This window comes from Triticum dicoccoides, chromosome 5A (assembly GCF_002162155.2).
Source record: "Triticum dicoccoides isolate Atlit2015 ecotype Zavitan chromosome 5A, WEW_v2.0, whole genome shotgun sequence".
NCBI lineage: Eukaryota > Viridiplantae > Streptophyta > Magnoliopsida > Poales > Poaceae > Triticum > Triticum dicoccoides.
This window is the reverse complement of record NC_041388.1, coordinates 664,655,556-664,680,837: the sequence shown is the minus strand read 5'-3', so window position 1 is coordinate 664,680,837 and position 25,282 is coordinate 664,655,556.

Here is a 25,282-nt window from a genome sequence, read left to right as displayed (position 1 = left end):
AGACCGATACAAAACCGCGTTGGATGACAAAACACGTCTGGACCGTGCAGTCCGAACCGTTGCGGATGGTTTGAGGTTCAACTTCAGAGATGCCCTTACATTTGACCACCAAAAAACTTAATCTTATCTTTACACCAAATATTGGCGGTCGCCGGTAACTGTATGTTCAGATGTTAATACGACTCTCATACTAACTGCTGAGAGCATACAGTAACTTGCCTGGGCGTTGTAGTCCCATAAACCAACACGTCCGTCGTAATAACCTGTATAAACCTGCGAGGAGGACAAATTTAATACAGGATAATCACATGAATGTGCTACGGTTGAAAGAGGTCAAACCCTATATTCAAATGCCTACGTGTCCTATACATGATGCACACTCGGTCACTCACCATGGCTCTGTCTGGTTTCATCCAGGGAACACAATGCTGCATGAGTTTCTTCCACGAATGTGATCTGATCCTGCAAAACCTTGGTCAACATTATAGAATCCACCTCAAGGTTGAAAGATGAAGATCTATAATGAGAAGGTCAACCTTATGTAAAGGTGGAACTGCCCGTTACATCGTGGATGCATGAAGAAAAAGAGAAACAAAAATAAGCATCGGTGCATATCATTATTTCGTGCCACGACGTAATTGGCCTCTTAAATGATTTCTGCTGACAGATCTATCTCGTTCATCTTTTTCTCAGATGGAGGTGGTATCCCTGGACTCGACACTGGTCGAAATCTTGTTCATCTGGTGCCACGACATCATTGAGTTTTCTCATACAGCACCCTTTGACAAATTATTTATTGAAATTCAAAACAGCGAGTGTCTTGTTTTCTGGACTAACAAATATGACGAGCTTTGCCAGGGGCAGGCTTCCTCTCCCCTTTAGCGAGTCCACCTTCAAACTCGCTGAAGAGACGACCAAGATAGGCCGGCCCGCACACACGGCAAGCCACAGGCTAGTTTTTCAGGGTTTTTTTCGGTTATCTGTTTTCTTTTTTGCTTAATTTTGTATTTTTCTTTATAGTTTAGATAGAATATTCAAATATATATTTACGAAATAAATTTGAAAAAATATTGAACAAAGTATTCGAAAATAAGTATATAGAAAATGTTGAATAAACATTCAGAAAAATGTTGAATGAAAATATAAAAATTATTGATCATGTATTTAAAAAAATATTGAATTTATTTTATCATGTATACAAAAATGTTAATCAAGCATTTAAAAAAATGTTAAACAAGTATTTGATAAATGATAACCAAGCATTTGAGAAATTTTAAATGTGTATAGAAAAAATGTTGACCATTTACTAAAAAATGATGAATTTTTTTATCATGTATATAAAAATGTTAATAAAGAATTTGAAAAATGTTGAACACGTATTTGAAAAACGGAAATCGAACTTTTAAAAAATGTTAAATATGTATAGAAAAAATGTTGACCATGTATTAAAATAGTGATGAAAATATTTGATCATGTATAAAGAATGTTAATCAAGAAATTTAAAAAATGTTGAATAAGTGTTTGAAATTTTTTAATCAAGCATTTGGAAAATGTTAAATGTGTATAGAAAAAATGTTGACCTTGTATTAAAAATATGTTAACCTTTTTATTTGAAAACTGTTAGTCAAGCATTAAAAAAAGTTAAAATGTATAGAAAAAATATTGACCATCTATTAAAAAAATATTAATCAAGCATTTAATATTGTTTAAAATGTGTATAGAAAAGAATTCTGACAATATATTATAGAAATGTTTAATTTGTATTGAAAAATGTTACACGTGTATTATAAAAATGTTGTTGCGATATACAAAATATTGTAGAGAACAAAGAAATCCAAAAGGAGAAATAAAATGCAAAAAATATGGAAAAAATAATTAAAAACTGAGAAGGAAAAAGAAAAGAAACAAAGGAAAACAAAAAAAGAAGAAAATCAAAAAATATGGAAAAAATAATTAAAAACTGAGAAGAAAAAAGAAAAGAAACAAAGGAAAACAAAAAAAAGAAGAAAATCGACATGAGTCGCCTCAAGTAGTACATGCCCCTAGTACTTTCCACGAAGGAAAAAGTCCAAAATAAACCTTGAAGTTATAGACGAGAGCTAAATCAAACCCCGAACTTTGAATCCCGGAAATTGGCACTCTTAACTTGCAATCCCGGTCTATTTTGGACCCTAGACCTGTTTGGCAATCTGGGAATAGTACAATCCCGGCCGGGATAACCAGCTACTCTCACGCACAAGAATTTGGGCCAGCCCACTACAACACAACAAGAATTCGTGAATTTTCAAAAATGTTCGCACATTTTAAAATTGTTCAGAAGTTAAAAATGTTCCTGCTTTCTATTTTTGGCACAAATTCAATTCATTTTGTGATTTCAAAAAATATTTGGAATTTTAAAATTCTATTGGCATTTTAAAAAACTGTTTGTGATTTCAAAAGAAAAACACATTTGTCAAAAATGTTCATAATACCGACTGTTTTTCAGATGCTATGTTTTTTTTTCAGATTTTCGTATTGTGTCACATTTTTTAAATACGTTTTTCAAATTTCATAAACTATTTCGTAAATAATGTTTAAAAAAATGTTTTTGATTGTCGGCTGCAGAATCGATTGGGCCAGCCCACTAGACATGATGCGAGTTTTTTTCTCTTCACACAAGACATAAAAAATCATTCTTTCTTTCTCTTAACGCACGACGTAACAATTCCAAAAAAAAAACATGCCGTGGAGTCGAACATGGGACCTAGCATGGTTGACCTGATTTTGTTAGCCACTACACCAGACGACTATGACTGACAGAACAAGAGGCCGAAAGTATTTAAGCAGAAACCAAAACGTCGAACTTTGAAAACTTTTATTAGGGGCAAACAAGTATTGAAAGCATATTTATTTCTGAAATCTTCGAACATTTCATAAAGTACGAGAACAAAATTTAAAGTGCGAACACTTTTTGATACATAAATATTTTCTGAGTTTGTGACATCTAGAAAATATGACAAATTATAAAAAAATGTACGGGCCAATTCAAACAAATGTTTATACAATGTATAATAATATTCGTGTGATTAAAAAAAGGTTTTGTACGTTCAAAAAAATGTAACATTTCAAGAATGTTCATGAGTTTCAGAAAATGTGTTTCTGGCATTTTCAAAAATATGTATGTACAATGTACCGAAAATGTCTGCGTGTTGTACAAAAATGTGTCATAACCTTTACAGAATATACGTGACATGTAATAGAAAAAAGTGTATGCAGATTTAAAAATGTTGAACCATGTAAAAGAGTGTTCGTGTAGTTTTGTAAAATGTGTGTTGTCATTAAGAAAATGAAAAACATGTATTTTGAAAAATATTACCATGTATTTAGAAAAGTTTTCAAAACATTTAATTTCAAAATGTCCATAACGTATTTGAAAATATCAAAAGTTTTTCAAAAAATATTTAATGTCTGCGTTCAAAATGTACACTGGGTACTGAAAAAAATTAGACATGTGTAAAATTAAAAAAACGTAAAAGAAAAAAAAAACTAGTGCGCACGCGAGCGACTGTGCTACTGGGCCGGCCCAATTCAGCAAATACCGGCCGAGTCCTCTCAAGATTAAAAATAGACCAGGATTATAGAGTTCGGTTTGCTGATTTTAGGGATTGAGAGTTCAGGATTTGATTTAGTTTTTGCCTACAAATTCAAGGTTTGTTTTGTACTTTTTCCTTCCACGAATGACATTTGGGCGGAGTGGCTAGCTGCACTAGCGATGCCCTAGTACTTTCCACAAATGAGATTTGGGCAGAGTGGCTAGCAACACTAGCGGTATCCCTGTGTCTAGCACTCGCGCCAATGGCCGACCCCCCTCAAGATTATATGGCATGCAATCCGAAACCACTAATTAACAAGTACTCTTTGCAAAGGCCACTCCTACTTCCTAGATTTTTCTTTTTTTTTCATAGTTTCATTTATTCAAAACATTTTATCTCACAAACCGGGCATCCGAATCTCGAACCGATTTCACCATTGGATTCCTTGCGTCGAGATTTTCAAAATTAGATCTCATGTTGATAGGTTTCAACGAACATATTTTCACGAAAAAACCAAACTGGAAGCACGTTCGCGGAAGCAAATCTATGTATCCACGAGAAATAAACCGGTGCCTCTCGCAGAAGAAAAAGAAGAGGCATGGTTGCGCCGCTCGCTGAAGCAAATCTATGCCTGCACGAGAAGTAAAGGTGCCTCTCGTGGAAGGGAAGAACACGTTTTTCCCTTTTGCGAGAGGTACGGCAAATTTTACATGGTGACTCGCGGGGAATCGAATTCTATGTCCGTTGGGATGACGGCTTCAGCACCGTAGACGAGGAAGAAAGGCGTGAAGCCGGTTGACTTGTTTGGAGTCGTGCGCAGACTCCAGAGAACGGTTGGCAACTCGTCGAGCCAGCAGCCAGCCGAGCGCTCCAGAGGCTCGATCAGTCGGGGCTTGATGCCGGACAGGATGAGGCCGTTTGCTCGCTCCACCTGGCCGTTTGACTATGGATGGGCGACGGATGCTAGATCCAGTCGGATGCCCTGTGTCGCACAGAAACAGGCCAAGGCGCCTTTGGCAAAATTCGTGCCGTTGTCGGTGATGATGCTGTGTGGTATGCCGTACCGAATTGTGATGTCGGAGATGAAAGTCACGGCAGTCGGACCGTTCAGTTTCTTGATTGGCTTCGCTTCTATCCACTTGGTGAACTTGTCCACCGCAACAAGTAAGTGAGTTAAGCCACCTCGTGCCGTCTTGAATGGTCCCACCATGTCTAGACCCCAAACTGCGAAAGGCCAGGCAATGGGGATGGTCTTGAGTGCAGAAGCCGGCTGATGCGGCTTGGAGCGGAACTTCTGGCACCCTTTGCATTTTTGGACCAATTCCTTGGCCTCTTGTAAGGCCGTTGGCCAAAAAAAACCATGTCGGAAAGCTTTGGCGACGAGTGCTCTTGAAGGCGCATGGTGGCCGCACTCGCCTTGATGGATGTCTTTGAGAATTGCTTGGCCTTGCTCTGGCTCTACGCAGCGACAAGTAAGTGAGTTAAGCCACCTCGTGCCATCTTGAATGGTCCCACCATGTCTAGACCCCAAACTGCGAAAGGCCAGGCAATGGGGATGGTCTTGAGTGCAGAAGCCGGCTGATGCGGCTTGGAGCGGAACTTCTGGCACCCTTTGCATTTTTGGACCAATTCCTTGGCCTCTTGTAAGGCCGTTGGCCAAAAGAAACCATGTCGGAAAGCTTTGGCGACGAGTGCTCTTGAAGGCGCATGGTGGCCGCACTCGCCTTGATGGATGTCTTTGAGAATTGCTTGGCCTTGCTCTGGCTCTATGCAGCGCTGGTAGACACTAGTGACGCTGCGCCTGGCCAGCTCTCTGTTGACTATGGTGTAGGCTGCCGCTCGGCGTTTTACTTGCCGAGCTAAGGTCTCATCAGTCGGCAGCTCTTTGCTCAACAGAAATTTGAGGACGGGCTGGGCCCATGAGGGTACTGCTATTTCTTCGACTGCTAGAATTGCGACTTGGACGAGGGCGACTGGGATGGGAGGCGGCGGGTTGGAGTCAACAACCGCTTGCTGGATTAATGGAGTCCCCGGGCCGACTGGCACAACTCTTGGGCCGAGTTCTGGAGTCTTCGGACCGGCCGCCGCAGTCCCCGGCCTGGGTTCTGCAGTCCCTGGGCCGGCCTCGACTGTGGTGGCTTTGGAGCCATCTGCCAAAATCCCCATACCGTCCGCCGGGGCTCTGGGGTTGGATCCGACTTCTTCGGGAGGAGCCGGAACGAAGATGGAGTCTGACTCTGGTGAGGGCTTGACAGACGGCTTGAGGAGGCGTTGAAGGGCGACGCCGGATGGTATTGCTTGGCAGATAGAGCCGATTCATGCCAAGGCGTCTGCTTGGTCGTTGTCGTTTCTTGGCACATGGAGGAACTCGCACCCCTCGAAATATCCACTGAGTTGCTGCACGAGGAAACGGTAACTCGCCATGTTTGCATCTTTGGCGTCCCAGTCGCCAGACGACTGCTGGACCACTAAGTCCGAGTCGCCATAACACAAGATCCGGCGAATGACAAGTTCTTTGGCAAGTTGGAGCCCGTGAATGAGCGCCTCGTACTCGGCGACGTTGTTGGAGGCGGCAAAATGGATTTGTAGTGCATATTTGAGCTTGTCGCCTTTAGGAGAAGTGAGGACAACACCGGCTCCCAAGTCGGTGCACATCTTGGAGCCGTCGAAATGCATCCGCCAATGGGTGGAGTCGGGCGCTGGAGGTAGGTACTGGGTCTCGGCCCGGTCGACGAGAAAGTCGGCCAGTGCTTGTGACTTGATGGCGGTGCGGGGCTGGTAGTGGATGGTGTAGGGAGCCAGCTCTATGGCCCATTTGGCCACTCGGCCAGAAGCATCTCGGCTTCCGATGATCTCGGCAAGTGGGGCCGTGCAGACCATAGTGATTGGATGCTCTTGAAAGTAAGGCTTCAATTTCTTGGCGGCAAAGTGCACGCTATAGCACATCTTCTGGTAGTGGGGGTAGTTCTGCTTGGAGGCCGATAGTACTTCGCTCAGGTAATATACCGGTCTCTGGACAGGTAATGCCTTGCCTTCCTCCTTGCGTTCCACTACAATAATTGTGCTGACTACCCGGCTGGTGGCGGCGATGTACAGGAGCATAGGTTCCTTAGGAGTCGGAGCCGCCAGAACGGGTGGAGTAGTCAGCATCTTCTTCAACTGGAGAAAAGCTTCGTCCGCCTTGTGGTTCCACTCGAAAAAAGTGGTCTTCTTCATGAGCTAGTATAAGGGGAGAGCTTTCTCGCCCAGCCGACTGATGAATCGGCTGATGGATGCCAAGCAGCCGGTGAACTTTTGCACGTCCAGCAGTCGGCTGGGTACCTCCATCCTCTCAATGGCCTTGATCTTTACAAGGTTGCAGTCTATGCCGCGTTCAGAGACCAGGAAGCCAAGGAGTTGGCCGGCTGGTACTCCGAAGACGCACTTCTCAGGGTTGAGCTTGATCTGGAATCGGCGCATGTTCTCAAAGGTCTCCTTGAGGTCTTCCAGCAGTGTTCCACACTTTTCCGTCTTCACCACCACATCGTTCATGTAGACGTGGGCATTTCTGCCGAGTTGCTTGAGGAGGCACTTCTGCATGCAACGCTGAAAGGTGGCGCCGGCATTCCTCTAGCCGAACATCATGGTGAGATAGCAGAAGGCTCCAAATGGCGTGATGAAGGTGGTCTTCAGTCTGTCAGCCGGGTTCAGCTTGATCTGGTGATATCCTGAATATGCATCCAAAAAGCTCAACAACTCGCATCCGGCTGTGGAATCTATCACCTGATCAATTCTTGGTAAAGTAAACGGGTCCTTGGGGCAAGCCTTGTTGAGGCTTGTGTAGTCAATACACATTCGCCACTGCTTGTTCTTCTTCAGTACCAGGACCGGGTTGGCTAGCCACTCTGGAAAGAATACTTCCATAATGAAGCCGGCTGCTAGGAGTCGGGCTATCTCTTCTCCGATAACTCTTCTCTTTTCTTCTGATAGGCGGCGCAAGGGCTGCCTGACCGGCTTTGCATCAGATCGGACATGTAACTTGTGCTCGGCGAATTCCGTCGGCACACCTGGCATGTCTTTGGGGGACCATGCGAAGATGTCCCGATTCTCATGGAGGAAATCGACGAGCTCGCCTTCCTATTTGCTATCAAGGTTTGCGCCTACGACAGCATACCTCTCTGGGTGCTCCGGATCCAAGGGTATCTTCTTTGTCTCCTTGTCCGGCTTGAACGAACCCTCAGCCTCCGACTCCTTTTGGTTAGGCGACACCTCTAGCTGCTTGCCGGCCATCGCCACAACCCGGTCAAGGAGCCGCTTCTTAGCCGTGATCACCAGGGACTCGGCCAGCCGACTACTCTCAGCCGCACAGGCAAACGACTTCCGGTAGTCACCGGCTACGGTCAGAATCCCCCTGGAACTGGACATCTTTATTTTGAGGTAGGCGTAGTGGGGGACCGCCATGAACTTGGCCAGGGCGGGTCGGCCAAGTAATGCATGGTATGGGCTCTCGAGGTCCACCACCTCAAACCAAACTGATTCTCGGCGGAAGTGATCTTTGTCTCCAAAGAGGACGTCCATCAGGATCTTGCCGATTGGTGAGCAGGAAAGACCAGGAACAATGTCGTGGAACACAGTCCGGCTGTTCTGAAGCTGTCTTTGCTTGATTCCTAACTTCTCCATGATGTCCTTGTATAGGATGTTGATGCTGCTGCCACCGTCTATCAGAACTCATGAGAAACGAGCAGCTCGTCTATCCGTGGCAAAGGTGGCATCCAAGACCAAGGCATAAGAGCCCGGACTCGGCATCACCTCTGGGTGATCGGCCCTGCTCCAGCTGATAGGCTTCTCGGACCAGTGCATGAACTCTGGCATCTCTGATGCTACTGCATTCACCTCTTGTCGCTGCAGCCGCCTGCTGCGTCGATCATCAGCCACGCTGGTAAATATCATGTAGGCTCCGTGCTCTTCGGGGTACTCGTCTTGTACTGCGCCGACTGGCCTGACAGCCGGCTACTGGGGCGGAGGTGGAGGCTGCTGCCCAGCAGGCGGGGGAGGTAGGAGGCCGTCTCCTTTGGCGATCCTGGTGAGCCAGTGGCACTTCCGAGTGGTGTGATTCGACGGCTTCGCGCCGCTATGGAACTTTCAAGGACCATCCAGAGTCTGCTCATATGAGAAAGCCGGCAACCAGTTGGGCTTGCCACCTTTCTGTCGCTTGGGTGGAGGCTGCCCATCCGGCTGCTGGTCTTCAACTGTCGTGACCTGCCGGCTGCTGGAAGCTGGCTGCGGGGCCTTGCGCTTGTGGTCGTTCTGCTGTTGCCACCGACTGGCGTCTCCTGCCAGAGTTCTAGGAGCCTGAGGGGCCACTTTGCCAATCGCGCTAACTTGAATCTCTGCCTTCATGGAGGAGTCGGCCGTGGCATACTTGTCTGCTATGATCAGCAGCTCGTCGAGGGTTTTTGGCTCGTCGCAGAGGAGCTTGTGCTTGAGGAGGGTGCCTTCTCTGCACCCGGCGGTGAAGTAGTCGATAGCCTGCACCTCGTGCACGCCCTCACAGGAGTTCCGAAGCTCGGCCCAACGCGTGAGGTAGTCGCGAGTCGACTCGTTGGGGCCTTGCATGCACAAGGAAAGCTGACGAGGCTTGGGAGGACGCTTGTACGTGCTTGTGAAGTTGCGGACGAATGCATTGGTGAAGTCGACCCAGCTGTTGATGCTGCGGGGCTTCAGGCCGTTCAGCCATGTCCGGGCCGTGCCCTGAAGCATGAGCGGAACGTATTTTACGGCGACACGCTTGTTGCCGTTCGCTATGTTGACAGCCGTGGAGTAGTCAACCAGCCAGTCCTCCGGCTTCATGGAGCCGGTGTACTTGGGCGTGTCTCTTGGGAGCGTGAACCCTTTGGGAAAGGGCTCGTCTCGAATGCAGGGCCCGAAATATGGCGGACCCAACTCGTCTTCTTCTTCCAGCGCCAGGGATCGGTGAAGTCGGTCGATCCGGTGGCGGGCATCGTTTTCTCCGACTCCCTCCCGGCGGCCAAGGCGGTCGCCGAGAGTCGGATGGTCAACAGGCGGCGGGGAGACTCGCCTTTCCTTGCGAGGAGGAGGAGGCGGACAGTCGCCCCGTCGTTTCACTGCTCTCGGGCGACCGGCTTGGTCGCGCTCTATGGTAATGTGAGTCCGACTGTGGCTGACAGCCGGACCCTTGTCTTTCCTTCCTCGGTCGCCGCCAGTCGGCGTCTGAGACGTCGCGCCTTGATCTCGGCGTGGAGGCGGGTCGTCGTTTTGTCGCTGCGGCGCCTCCGTGCGGCAGCCGGCCTCGTTCTGCGCGGCAGTCGTGTCGAGGAGCCGCTGGACTCGCTCCGTCATCAGGCGGCGCTCTTCGCCCTCGAAGTTGTCCAGCTCGTCCGCCGCCGCCTAGGCGGCTCGAATGTTCTCCGCAGGCGTGGCGTACACAGGGCGATTTGCCCCGAACAGGTTGGCGATGGCCACGCCGCGCTGCTGGACCACGCCAAGGCGGCTAGGCCCAGCTGGGGCTGGCGAGCCACCCACAGCGCGATCCATCTCACGCTGGTAGGCTTCTAACAAGCGTCTCATGCTAGCCAACTTCTTCGCACCTTCGACGAGCTGAAGGCGGCGCGCCTTAAACGTCTCTGCGTCAGCGTCTTCCGAAATGGGCGCAGTCAGGTCTTGCAGTGCCGCGCCAAGTGGGTCATGCGCTCCTCCGCCGGGAGGCTCGTCATGACCGATAACGAGCACCTCGGTGACGGTGCTTCGGTCGTCTCCGCGCGAGGGAGAGGCTCATCGTAGACCACCACGTTGGTGGGGAATGCGTCGAGCGACGCGGTGTTGGAGTCGACCAGCATCGGGTCGGTGGAGCCTACAGACTCCAAGTCCACGGCATGCTCACCGGCGACGTGGAGTTGGTCGAGGAGGCCCGCGAGGAGGCTCTCAGGGCCGCCCATGCATGCGTTGGATGCAGATTCGTCGGAAAGGCGAACCTCGCCGACAAGATTGGCGAGGCAGCTGGCTGTGCAGGCGATCTCAATGCCGTGCAGCGCGTCAGCGCAAACTCCGTCTGGCTTGCCGGGCTGGCTGCGCTCGCCAGGGAGAAAAAGGGTTCCCGTCCAGAGCAGGTCTCCGGACGACGGTGCACCAGGCCCCACGGTGGGCACCAAATGTCGGGGGTTGGGTGCGACATATGCCAAAGGATGGCTTATCATGGTGGGGGCGAGTAGAACGTCGCCGGTGCCTGGAAACGGGATAAGGCGAAGACATGCACGCCGGCTAATCTTACCCAGCTTCAGGGCTCTCCGGGGAGACAATACCCCTACTGCTGCTCTATAGGGTCTCCGCATGATCACTATGGCAAAGTGTTTACACGATTGCTCCTCGAGCTGTTTCCTGGAGGTAGGAGAAGGCAAGGCTAGCTCTCTCCTTCCTATACGATCTGGTCTAGTGCTCATGGATTCCAACCCTTTGCATGGATGCCCTGGGGGGTTTATATAGGCCTACCCCTCAGGGGTACAATGGTAATTCGGCTGGGTGCGGGCCCAGCCGTCAGTCTCTTTGGCCGCCGTCTTATCTGCCGACTCCTGGGCCCGCCGATTGGTGGCCCCGCCGACTGGCTTGGTGTGGAGCCGACAGGCCGCATCCGCCGCGGGCGGGTCTTGCCGGCTGCGGATTACTGTAGCCGTGGCTCTAATGACGCAGGCTCGATCATGAGGTCGTGGCGACAGCTCCGCCGTCTGGCGGGCGATCACTGTGGCCACTACTTGTCGTGTCTGATTAATGGCGCGTGGAGCCCGTGGGAGGGGCCGGCCGACTTCTGGTGGCCGACTCCCATCCGGGCCGACTGGTGGTGCTTTCGCCGTCTTTCGTATGCCCGCCGACTGGTGGGACCCATCATCCCTGGGTCGTACCAGCAGGCCGTCGTAGGCACAGGGCTCCGCCCCCTGGGGCTGACGTCAGGGCCGGCATGGCAATACTGTCGCGCCGTGCGGAGATCTCCGCGGGTACGGCGTACTGTAGCCACGTCTGCCCTTGAAAAAGGGGTGGGGGTGGACCTTACTATGGCCACTCCCCGTCCTGTCCCTCTTTATGAGGGCATGGGGGTTGTTGGCGTCGCAGGCCGACTCCCCAAGGCCGGCTTCTCTGGAAGTCGCCAGTCAGGAGTCGGCTCATCCTGAAGTCGTCCCTGGAACTCGACCGTGAGTGGGCAGTCGGCCGCCTCGCCGCCGACTCTCAGAAAACAACTCTTCGTCCTGGGGTCTCGAGGGGCGCAGTCTGCCTCAATGTCTTGAAAGGTTCTAGGCCTGGGTTAACCTACCCGTGGCCCATTACTCCTACAGGTGGTACCGGCTTACGCTGAGATCCCAACCGTCTTAAGGCATCGGCTGCTTCGTTCTTTCTGCGATCAATGTGTTCCACTTGATAACCCTTAAAATGCCCCACAACAGCGTCGACCTCGCGGCGATAAGCCGCCATGAGAGGATCCTTGGAATCCCACTTGCCTGACACCTGTTGAGCCACCAAATCTGAATCGCTAAGGCACCGTACCCGGCTAAGACTCATCTCTTTAGCCATTGGAAGACCATGGATCAAGGCTTCATATTCTATTGCGTTGTTAGTACAAGGAAACATCAATCGCAACACATAACAAAACTTTTCACCTCGAGGAAAAGTTAAAACAACTCCAGCCCCCGAGCCTTCCAACTGTCTGGACCCATCAAAGTGAATCGTCCAATATGTGTTGTCTGGTTTCTCCTCTGGCATCTGCAACTCTATCCAGTCATTAATGAAGTCAACCAGCGCTTGAGATTTGATCGCAATACGTGGCACACACTTCAAACCATGAGACCCAAGTTCAATAACCCACTTGGCGACTCGTCCTGTGGCTTCTCTATTTTGAATAATGTCTCCTAGAGGAGCAGAGCTAACCGCAGTGATTGGGTGACCCTGAAAGTAATGTTTGAGCTTCCGGCTTGCCATGAACACCCGATAAACGAGTTTCTGCCAATGTGGATATCTTTGTTTAGATTCAATGAGCACCTCACTGACATAGTAAACCGGTCGTTGGACCGGATGTTCCTTGACAGCCTCCTTGCGCTCCACAACAATGGCCACACTGATAGTACGTGAGTTAGCATCCACATACAACAACAACGACTCTTTCTCAACCGGAGCAGCAAGAACTGGCGGCTCAGCGAGTTGTTTCTTCAGATCCTCAAAAGCAGAGTTAGCAGCATCACTCCAGACAAAGTTATCCACCTTCTTCATCATTTGATATAAAGGCATTGCCTTTTCCCCTAACCAGCTTATGAACCGGCTTAAGGCTGCGACGCAACCCGCCAACCGCTGAACGTCATTGATGCACGCCAATTTAGCCAGAGATGTAATTGCCTTAATTTTCTCCGGGTTAGCCTCAATACCCCTGTTAGACACCAAAAAACCCAAGAGTTTACCAACTGGGACTCCAAAAACACATTTGGCCGGGTTAAGCATCATCTTGTAGACCCAGAGGTTATCAAAGGTCTCCTTCGGATCAGTTACCAAGGTTTCCTTCTCTCTGGATTTCACCACCATGTCATCCATGTAAGCATGAACATTACGCCCAATCTAACTGTGAAGGCAATTCTGTACACATCGTTGATAAGTCTCCTAGGCACTTTTCAGCCCAAAAGGTATAGACACATAGCAGAAGGCTCCAAACGGAGTGATGAAAGCTGTCTTCTTCTGGACCTTAATTGCCATCTTGATCCGATGATAACCCGAATAGGCATCCAAAAAGCTCAAACGCTCGCAACCCGCCGTAGCATCAATGATCTGATCAATACGAGGGAGGGCAAAAGGGTCAGCAGGACAAGCCTTGTTTAAATCGGTGTAATCCACACACATATGCCAGGTGCCGTTCTTTTTTAGTACAAGCACCGGGTTAGCCAACCACTCCGGGTGAAAAACTTCAACAATGAACCTGGCTGCCAAGAGCCGGGCCACCTCTTCTCCAATCGCCTTGCGCCTTTCCTCATTAAACCATCGAATAAACTGCCTGACTGGCTTAAATCTTAGATCAATATTGAGAGTGTGCTCAGCGAGTTCTCTCGGGACACCCGGCATGTCAGAAGCTTCCATGCAAAGATGTCTCGGTTCTCACGGATGAACTCAATGAGCGCGCTTTCCTATTTTGGATCTAAGTTGGCACTGATAATGAACTGTTTGGATGAGTCGCTAGGCACAAAATCAACTGTCTTAGTGTCATCAGCTGACTTGAATTTCAACACCGGTTCATGCTCCGTAGTTGGTTTCTTCAAAGACGTCATGTCTGCCGGGTCAACATTATCTTTATAAAACTTTAATTCCTCTGTTGCACAAACAGACACAGCATAAGAAGCATCACCTTCTTCACATTCCAGGGCTATTTTTCGGCTTCCATGTACTGTGATGGTGCCTTTATAACCCGGGCCATGAACTTGGCATAGGCCGGCCATCCAAGCAGGGCATGATATGGGCTTTTGATTTTAACCACTACAAAAGTTAACTTCTCAGCCCTAGAATCATATTCATCCCCAAAGGCTACTTCTAGCTCAATCTTTCCAACTGGGTATGCCGACTTACCAGGTACAACACCATGAAAAATAGTGTTGACTATTTAAGACTCTTGTCAGTCAATCCCATGCGACGAAATGTCTCATAATAGAGGATGTTGACGCTACTGCCTCCGTCCATGAGCACCTTAGTAAACTTATATCCACCAACCCGAGGCGCCACCACCAAAGGCAAGTGACCTGGATTATCAACCTGGGGAGGGTGATCCTCCCTACTCCACACAATAGGTTGTTTTGACCATCTCAAATAACGTGGAACCGCCGGCTCAACAGTGTTTACATCCCTCTTATGAAGTTTCTGGTCCCTCTTGCACAAACTAGTGGTAAATACGTGGTACTGGCCACTGTTCAGCTGTTTTGGGTTACTCTGATACCCGGACTGCTGCTATTGTTGCTGTTGATTACTTTGGTCGGACTGCTGATTATAACCACCTTGGTTACCTGGATAGCCCTGGCCGTGAAAACCGCCTCCACCTGAGCCGACGCCCAGGCCATGAAAGCCGCCTCCGCCTGAATCGCCGCCAGGACCATGGTTACCATCAAACATGTTGGAATTTTTAAATGCCTTCATGATCGTATAGTCCTTCCACAAATGGGTGGCTGGCTTCTCCCGGGTGCCCTGTCTAGGACAAGGTTCATTCAATAGTTGCTCCAGGGTGGGACCTGACCCGCCTGACCGAGGAGGTGGCCTCCCCTTGCACCATTGGTTTTTGCCCTGTGTATTGGTGTTAGCCACAAACTCGTCAGCCTTATGTTTATTACCTCCTTGATTCGCTAGGTTATGCTAGTGACCCTTGCCATTGCCATTCTTTTTTCCCTTCCCTGCCTTCTCTTTATCAGACATGGGATCCTTGGTACTATCTGAATCAGCATACTTGACCAGAGCCGCTGAGGGAGTCCTGGATTAGGGGGTGTTCGGGTAGCCGGACTATACCTTCAGCCGGACTCCTGGACTATGAAGATACAAGATTGAAGACTTCGTCCCGTGTCTAGATGGGACTTTCCTTGGCGTGGAAGGCAAGCTTGGCGATGCGGATATTCAAGATCTCCTACCATTGTAACCGACTCTGTGTAACCCTAACCCTATCCGGTGTTTATATAAACCGGAGGGTTGTAGTCCGTAGGTAATCAACCCAATATACAACTATCATACCATAGGCTAGCTTCTAGGGTTTAGCCTCCTTGATCTCGTGGTAGATCTACTCTTGTACTACCCATATCATCAATATTAATCAAGCAGGACGTAGGGTTTTACCTCCATCAAGAGGGCCCGAACCTGGGTAAAACATCGTGTTCCCTGCCTCCTGTTACCATCCGGCCTTGACGCACAGTTTGGGACCCCCTACCCGAGATCCGCCGGTTTTGACACCGACATTGGTGCTTTCATTGAGAGTTCCTCTATGTCGTTGCCTTTAGGCCCGATGGCTCCTTTGATCATCAACAACGATACGGTCCAGGGTGAGACTTTTCTCCCCAGACAGATCTTCGTCTTCGGCGGCTTCGCTCTGTGGGCCAATTCGCTCGGCCACCTGGAGCAGATCGAAAGCTACGCCCCTGGCCATCAAGTCAGGTTTGGAAGCTTAAACTACACGGCTGACATCCACGGAGACTTAATCTTCGACGGGTTCGAGCCACAGCCAAGCACGCCGCACTATCTCGAGGGGCATGATCTAGCTCTGCCTCCGGACAGTGTCCTGGAGGCCGCACACGCATCAGTTCCGACCCCTAACTCGGAGCCTATTGCGCCAATCGAGGATGGGCGGTTGGACGTCACCTCGGGGGCTTCGATCTCAAAGGCGATCGAGCCGAACGCTAGCCCCGCACTCTGCGTGATCCGTGACTCCGAGGATCCGGACTCCCTTCCGGACTCCGAACCCCCCGCGCCCCTGCCAATCGAATCCGATTGGGCGCCGATAATGGAGTTCACCGCCGCAGACATCTTTCAGCATTCGCCTTTTGGTGACATCCTGAATTCTCTTAAGTCTCTCTCTTTATCAGGAGAGCCCTGGCCGGACTACGGTCAACGAGGATGGGATACGGACAACGAAGAAATTCAAAGCCCACCCACCACCCACTTGGTAGCCACTGTCGAAAATTTAAACGACGTTCTCAACTTCGACTCCGGAGACATCGACAGCATGGATGACGATGCAGGAGATACCGACGAACCAACGCCCATAGGGCATTGGACAGCCACCTCATCTCACGATGTGTACATGGTGGATACCCCTAAAGGAACCGACAACGAGGAAAAAGGGGATGGGACGGGAGATCGACCCCCCGAAAAGAAATCAAAGCGTCGGCGTAAACGACGACCCAAGCCCCGCCTCGACAAAAACCCAGCCATAGAGCAGGACGAGCCAGTAGACGACGAGCAGGCCTTAGAGCAACCATCCGAACAGGGCAACACAGATAGAGAAACCGAACATCCCTCCTCCGTCGAAAACGGCATTCCGGATGACCTCACGCCGAATAAACCTACGGAGCAGAAGAATCTTCACGAGAGGCTCGTTGCAACTGCACGCAGCCTAAAAAAGCAGAAGCGGAAGCTAAAGACAGCGGAAGATGCACTCCGGATTAGATGGAGCAAAGTAATCAATACCACAGATAAGTACGGCGACAGTCGCCGCACTAAAAGCTATCCGAAAAGAAAGCTACTGCCTGAATTCTACGAAGAGGCCCTAGAGCCCTCGCATTCAAAAAAATGAAAAATCCACACGGTCGGATAGACGACCCCATAAAGCGGCAAGCGGCGCCGCACCTAAATCGGCATGCGACCCACTTAAGGATTCGCATCATGGCCTAGTCAGGTCCATTTATGGGCCAAGAAAGCAAGCTCTCGTAAGCAACGCTATGAAGCCATCATCAGAACCCGGCACACCCAAATATAGGGGCGCCGCACACCCCCTATGTTTCACCGATGAGGTCCTGGACTATGAATTCCCAGAGGGATTCAAACCCGTAAACATAGAGGCATATGATGGAACAACAAACCCTAGAGTTTGGATTGAGGATTATATCCTCCACATACACATGGCTAGAGGAGATGACCTCCACGCTATAAAATATCTACCCCTTAAGCTTAAAGGGCCAGCCCGGCATTGGCTTAAAAGCCTTCCCGAAAACACAATTGGAAGCTAGGAAGAGCTCGAGGATGCTTTCCGAGCAAACTTTCAAGGGACCTATGTCCGCCCTCCGGATGCAGACGATCTTAGTCACATAATTCAACAACCCAGAGAGTCAGCTCGGCAGTTCTGGAATAGATTCCTCACTAAAAAGAATCAGATAGTCGACTGTCCGGACGCCGAAGCCTTAGCAGCTTTCAGGCATAACGTCCGAGACGAATGGCTCGCCAGACACCTCGGCCAAGAAAATCCAAGAACAATGGCCGCACTAACAAGCCTCATGACCCGCTTTTGTGCGGGGGAGGACAGTTGGTTGGCAAGGTGCAGCCCCAGCGACCCAAGTACATCCGAAACTAGGGATGGAAACAGAAAACCGCGACGCAACAAGGACCGTTGCTGGACTAAGGACAAAAGTCCGAAGAGCACGGCAGTCAATGCCGGATTCAAAGGCTCACGACAAAATCAGGAAAAATCGCCCCCAGGATAACAGGGACGATCCATCCAACCTAAATAAAATCCTGGACAGGATATGTCAGATACACAGTACTCCCGGGAAGCCTGCTAACCATACCCACAGATACTGTTGGGTTTTCAAACAATCCGGCAGACTCAATGCCGAACACAAGGGGCTCGACACACCAAGCAAAGACGAGGACGAACCCCAAAAGCAGAGCACCAGGAAACAAAAGAACTTCTGACAAGAAGTAAAAACAGTGAACTCACTTCGCATAACAAAACGTGCGGCGCCCGTAAAGGTACGCACCACACGGCCCATCCCCAAAGGGTCCTGCCACTGGTTGTCAAAACCGATCATCTTCGATCAGCTAGATTATTCTAGGTATATCAAGAATGTAGGCTGGACTGCCTTGATACTCGATCCAATAATTGGCGGACTCCAGTTTTCAAATGTCCTTATGGACGGCAGCAGTGGACGAAACCCGATATATCAGGATACAATCCAGCACATGGGGATAAACCCAGCAAGAATCCGCCGCAGCAAAACCTCCTTTCAAGGGGTAATATCGGGTCCGGACACCCACTGTATGGGTTTTCTCCGGCTCAAAGTCATATTCGGCTCCGCCGATAACCTCCGCCGCGAAAAGCTGACCTTCCATATCGTCCCGTTCTCAAGTCGCTATCAAGCACTACTGGGACGCGAAGCTTTCGCTCGCTTTAATGCAATGCCGCATTATGCATCTCTTACGCTTAAGATGCCCGGTCCACGAGGCATCATCTCTTTGAAGGGGAAGCACTAAAGTGCGCCTTCCCAAGCGGAGGACTGTGCGGCCGCTTTGACAGCCCCACAGCAAAATGGCCTCACCGGCCAAAAAACTTCGAAATAGGTCATTCAAGACCACGAACGCGGATAGACGAGTTCGGTGCAAAATTATCATTGATGCAGGCCTAGAAGCCATATACCCCCACACTAGGGGCTCCACGCATATACAATAAGAGACAATAAAGCTCAATCTTATATATCTTACTTTATACTTTGCTTATTTTAAACTTTTTCGGCACGACCCGTTTTCAACTCAGTTCCTCTCTTTTACAGATGAACATCGTGCGGCGCCCGTCCAGGATACGGCACAACGGAGACACAGGCGCAGACGTGCAGTAGGGACCCGTTCTAAAGGATTCTTTTTAGATTAAGACCCCGCGTAAACCTTTTTTACTGTCTCTTGTTGCTACACATCTCCTGGTTTTTTCTTTCTGATATAACCAAGGAGGAGGCTGGCGTCTTGGCATGTGGCCATGTTAGAATTTTTGCACGTACCTGGACACTAGGGGCTTTTTTAAGAAAGAGTGTTGTTTCGCCCGCACTCATAAAGACCAAACACCTTAGGGAGTGTTTGGTGTCGCGAGTTTTGGCATTATATGCATCAGCTACGAATCATGATTTTGGTCAAATGTTGGATTGCCCGGCTCCTGAGTTCGGCTACCTTACGTTCCGCTCTATCGGCTAAGGTAGCACCAGGAGAACTACTGCGATTGTGCCCCGGTTCAGCCGGGCGAGCACCTCAGTAGAGAAAGACGAAAACGGACTGTCATGATGTAGCGTGAGACTGGTCAGCCACTCGATGACCTATCGGAATCTATCGGATTCCTCCGCTTTAACGAAGGGCCGCTTCCCGGTCAGGCACATACGCGCCCCGAACTCGGACGATCGCAGTTGCCACCAAGGAGCTACCTAAATAGTCTCACTGTCAAACTCATATGGCTAAGTGAAAGTATTAAAGCATTATAGTCCGGTTGCCTGGCCCGCTGTGCTATCACCTCCTTTGTAGGACCAAGACGTTGGGTTAAGTGTGAAAGTGCGTCTTCTGCGAGCACCCCCGCACTATGTGCGTGGGGGCTGAAGCCAACGACTGCCATCTTTCAGATTCTATATATATATATATATATATCTTAAAACGGCCGCACAGGAGGTGTTCCCAATACTTGGAGGCACAAGTATAAAAAAGGCCACTACAATTTATCAAAATATTACTTTATAATTACATATGCTATCATAACATAGCATCTTTCGGGCACTGTGTCTCTATTACACGAGTGCCTTCAAGAACTTCCTGAAAATAGTGCTCGGAGGGTACTCGGCTTTTGTCCGAATCTCGGGACGCAACAACGATGGCCTCCATCTCTGCCCAGTATGTCTTAACACGGGCAAGAGCCATCCTAGCGCCCTCTATGCATGCTGACCTCTTCATTGCATTTATACGTGGCACCGCGTCAAGGAATTGCTGCACCAAGCTGAAATAACTCTTCGGCTCCGATCTCCCCGGCCATAGATGACCCATGACGTACTTCATGGCGAGTCCAGACAACCTATTCAGTTCGGCCCATTGAGCCAAACGATCATCCACTGCCAGTGGACGCTCTGGATTGTGAAACTGCGACCAGAAAAGCTTTTCCACTTCGCGATCTTTCTGATCTCGAAAGTTTTCGGTCACATCAGCAGCACTCGCTGCCAAGTCCAGATAGGTATCCTCCACACTCCACATCCGGTCCAACGGAGCAAACTTCGGATCACAAAATTTCCTTCGCAGCATAAAGGGCTTTCCAGCCGCAGTCTGTTCGGCCTGACGCAGCTCCTCCTTCACAGCTCTCATCATAGAGCGAGCGTCCTTGGCATCGATAACGGCCTTCTCTAAGTCCATCTGTCTCGCCCGGTCTTCTTTCTCAAGAAGTTTGCAACGGTCTGCAGCGCTCTTTAACTTCTCGGCCATCTCTTCTTTGCTTCGGCAGTGAGCAGCCTGTTCGGTTCTCAGCTCTTCAAGGGCCTTCTCGGCAGCCGCATCGCTTTTTCTGGCTTGCTCCTTAGCTCGGGCAGGTTCTGCCCTAAGATTCTCCATGGTGGCCGTACCATCTGTGTCAAGCACACACATTGTAAGACACTAGCATGAAGCTCCTCTTACCTGATGCCGCCCAAAGAATTACATACCTTGAGCCTCATCAAGCCGCTTGTTGACAAGCGCGATGTCGGCATCTGCCACATCCAGTTGCCGCTTTAGTTCGGCCATATCATCAGTTCGGCTTGATTCCGGACACCTCGCCACCTACATTCAAAGGCGACATCTTAGACCTGGGATTATGATCCTCTGCGTGCCGTCATTTCTTGACAACGCGCAGAGTCTCAGGGGCTACTATCTACACAGGGCGCATCTTACTTATGCGCAACTGACAAAAGTGTACATTATCTAACGTACCTCAAAACCCGTCAGTAAACTTTTGAAGGCCTCATGCAATCCGCTTTCTGCGGATGAAATCCTTTCAATCACCGTGCCCATCAATGCACGGTGCTCCTCTAAGATAGAAGCTCGCCCCAGCAGAATCTTTAGCTCCTCCAGCCGAGCACCAGGTGGTGCCAGACTTGTCCTATGGCCTCTTTCGAAGGCCGGACGCGGAGAGCCTTGGGGGGCCACATAGCTGTCTTCCGCCCCTGCCGGATTCAGAGAAACCCTCCGCGACGACACCTCAAGGTCGCCCGCCTCGCTAGGCGGTACGGCAGGGGGAGGCGTCCCGCTCTCCATCATCTCCGGAAGAAGATCCCCCGAAGACGAGCTCTGCTGAGAAGGGCTAAGGTCCGAGCTACAAGGTATAATTTCGGTTAATCTTCTCAGACATAAATCAAGGATTTCTCTCATCCCTCAAAAGGAAAACCTCTCTCTACTTATGGCTCGCTGGAGGGCTGATCCCTTTGAGGGCGTAGTTCGGCCGAGGAACTCCCCGGTGTCGGACCCTCTAACGAGGATTTTCTCCCCCGCTTCAGGGCCATGGTCTCCGGGTCATCAGAGGCGGCCCTCTTCTTCCCCTTGGGAAAGGAATTGTCGGTTCCTCCCTTCGGAGCAGCCTTCTTCGAGGAGGCCATAGTTCCCTTGTCCTTCCCCTTACTTCCCTCCAAAGGCATTATCTTCAACATCCTGACAAGCACGGGATCCGGCCTGGTTTCGGGAAGGGGAGACGGACACTTGATTAGCTTTGCCTTCGCTATCCACTCCTGTTTAAAAGGACATCTCTTTTAGGGGCAAGTTTATGACGATTATATGGATAGTAGGTCTGGGCACAAGGTTACTTACTTGGGTATCCTGGCGATTGTAGCTTAGGCCTGCGTCCTCGGTTAAATCTGGACACATCATTTGTGATCCGAAGAACAGTTTATACATCTCCATGGGCGTTGCGCCCATAAAATGCTGGAGAGCTCGTGGTCCCTCCGGATTAAACTCCCACAGACAAAGGGAACGACGTTTGCCGGGCAGTGTTCGGCGAATCAGCATGACCTGCGTCACCTTGACCAGGTTGAGGCATCTTTCTAAGAGATCCCTGATGCAGCCCTGCAACAAGGGCACGTCTTTGGATAACCCCCAATCTAATCCTTTGTTGACCCATGACGCTAGCCGTGATGGGGGACCCGAGCGAAAGGCAGGAGGCGCCGCCCACTTGGCACTCCTGGGAGCGGTGATATAGAACCATTCTCATTGCCACAAGCCGAGCTCCTCTTGAAAGGAGCCCTCGGGCCATGGAGCATCAGCATTCTTACTTATGACAGCGCCTCCGCACTCTGCGTGCCGTCCCTCGATCACCTTCGGCTCCACTCCAAAAGTCTTGAGCCATAATCCGAAGTGAGGAGTAACATGGAGGAACGCTTCGCACACAACGATGAATGAGGAAATGTGGAGGATGGACTCCGGAGCTAAGTCATGAAATTCTAGCCTGTAATAAAATAGCAGCCCCCTCACGAAGGGATCCATCGGGAGTGAGACATGAACACTACGCTCTCACCGGGCTGGGGACTGGGAATAGCCTGCCTTTGAGCAGGCAACCTATGTGGAATTTCGGCGGTCAAGAACTTAGCCTCTCTCAACTTTAGCACGTCCTCCTCCGTGACGGAGGAGGGCATCCATCGGCCTTGAAGGTTGGAACCGGACATTGTCGAAGGTCCGAAGCGCCTAGAATCTGGAGCCTAGGGTGTTGGAACTCGAGGCGATGGGCGAACTCGTTTGAGATTGGAAAAAGGAGTAAGGTCTTGGTCTCTTTATAAGAGGTTGAATACCAGGAACCCTCCCCATAACCGTTTGGGACTCGCCTTTAATCGAGAAAACATGCTAACGGGCACGATTGGGTTACCCACGTCCGTATTGATGAGAATCCCGTAAAAGGGAGGCACACGATCTCTGCTTTGACAAGACGTGCCAAGGAAACCGCCTCGCAAAACACGCTGAGGTGGAAAAGTGAAAACGATTCGAGTAAAGACTTGGCTGTAGTGTGATGATGCACTGCGGAATACGTCATCAGATTTGATTTGTGTTAATATTATTCTCTCTATGGCAATATGTGGAAGCTTATTTTGCAGAGCTGGACACTACTCTTGGTGTTTACAATCTTCTATGAAGGACTTGGAGGAGGAACCCGCCTTGCAATGCCGAAGACAATTTGCACGCCGGACTCGTCGTCATTGAAGCCTGGTTCAGGGGCTACTGAGGGAGTCCTGGATTAGGGGGTGTTCGGGTAGCCGGACTATACCTTCAGCCAGACTCCTGGACTATGAAGATACAAGATTGAAGACTTCGTCCTGTGTCTGGATGGGACTTTCCTTGGCGTGGAAGGCAAGCTTGGCGATGCGGATATTCAAGATCTCCTACCATTGTAACCGACTCTGTGTAACCCTAACCCTATCCGGTGTCTATATAAACCGGAGAGTTGTAGTCCGTAGGCAATCAACCCCATATACAACTATCATACCATAGGCTAGCTTCTAGGGTTTAGCCTCCTTGATCTCGTGGTAGATCTACTCTTGTACTACCCATATCATCAATATTAATCAAGCAGGACGTAGGGTTTTACCTCCATCAAGAGGGCCCGAACCTGGGTAAAACATCGTGTTCCCTGCCTCCTGTTACCATCCGGCCTTGACGCACAGTTTGGGACCCCCTACCCGATATCCGCCGGTTTTGACACCGATAGCTGCCATCAACTGGCCCATGTCATGACAATCACGCTTGAGCCGCCCCAGCTTCTGCTTCAGAGGTTCAAAACGGCAATTTTTCTCCAATATTAAGACCGCAGAGCCGGCATCCATCTTATCAGATGAATGTATTATCTCCTTGACCCGGCGCACCCAATGGGTCATGGACTCACCCTCCTCTTGCTTATAGTTGGTCAAGTCCACGATTGACATGGGTTGCTTATAGGTGTCCTTGAAGTTCTGAATGAACGGAGCTTTTAATTCCGCCCATGAGTCGATCAAGTTGGGTGGCAACCCTTTCAACCAAGTGCAAGCTGTTCCATCCAACATCATAGTGAAATATTTAGCCATTGCCGTCGCTGACCTCCAATAGCTACATCGCCATCTCATAACTCTCAATCCATGCCCCAGGCTGCAAGCCGGCCGTGTAATTAGGCACTTTACGAGGACCCTTAAAATCTTTTGACAAGCGCTCATTACGTAGAGCCAGCACCAGGCAAGGGACACATCCTGTCCTTTTGGCCACTCCTGCCTCGACAGAGGTTGCTGGATAAACCAAAAAAGTCTGATGAGCTGCCTGCTAAGCTACCAGTTGAACCGCCTGCTCGGCCTCCTGATGGATCATCTCCTGATCCGCCAAGTTAAAAGCTCCGTCCTGCGTCGGGTCATGCATGCGCGGTTGGTTACGGCGTTGGGCATTGCTTGACATAGCCACTGAATCCATATGCCTGCTATAGCTCGGGCTCCAGCTTGGGCGAGGGGTTGATCGAATGGATACTATCTTGACTATAAGAATACCCATCCTGCTGCGCCAGGGCTGTCTGAAGAAGTTCCCTGGCCCTTTGTGTTTCGATTGCCGTTTGAGAGTCGCCTTCCATTGGGAGAGCCGCCATACGGGCCGACGCAGCAATTAAATTCTCCAAAGGGTTAGAGAAGTGACCTGGTGGTACTGGCGTGTAATGAGGCGGAGCTGTATTCACACGGGATGGTTCCATGGCCCTTGGCTGAGCTGGCGCCCTGCCCCGGGTGTTGTGATCCGGTTTGCCTCCGACGGGTTGCTGGGATCGGCCCTGGGTGTGTGGAAAAGGTTCCTGGGATCGTAAGCCAGAGGCAGACGTGACTGAGTTTTCTGGTGTCTTCTCCTCATGACCTCGTTTGATGCGTTCAGATCCACCGAGAGCCGGAAAGTCTCCGCTTGAAGCTGCTGAGCACGAGCATCCAAAGCCGCCCGCTCTGCAGCCATCCTGACTTCTTCTGCTGCTAGATTTTCCTTGGCCTGTGCCATCTCTTCGCGTAGTCGTGCCACCTCCGTGTCATGCTGAGCCTTATCTGCCGGCTCCACTACAGCAGTCAACAGAGCTGTCATCTTATCCATGAGGTCCATTAGTACATGAGCTGGAGGGCGCGCGGGGTCTCCTGACCTGGCCGCTGCCGACCCGTTGGTTATTGCTGCCGCAGCCGTAGAGTTCTGCCCGGGTTGAGTGCCAGCCATGAAGACTCCGGCTCGATTCGGCGGCTCAGAGGGGTCCGGAATACTGCTGCCGTCGGAAC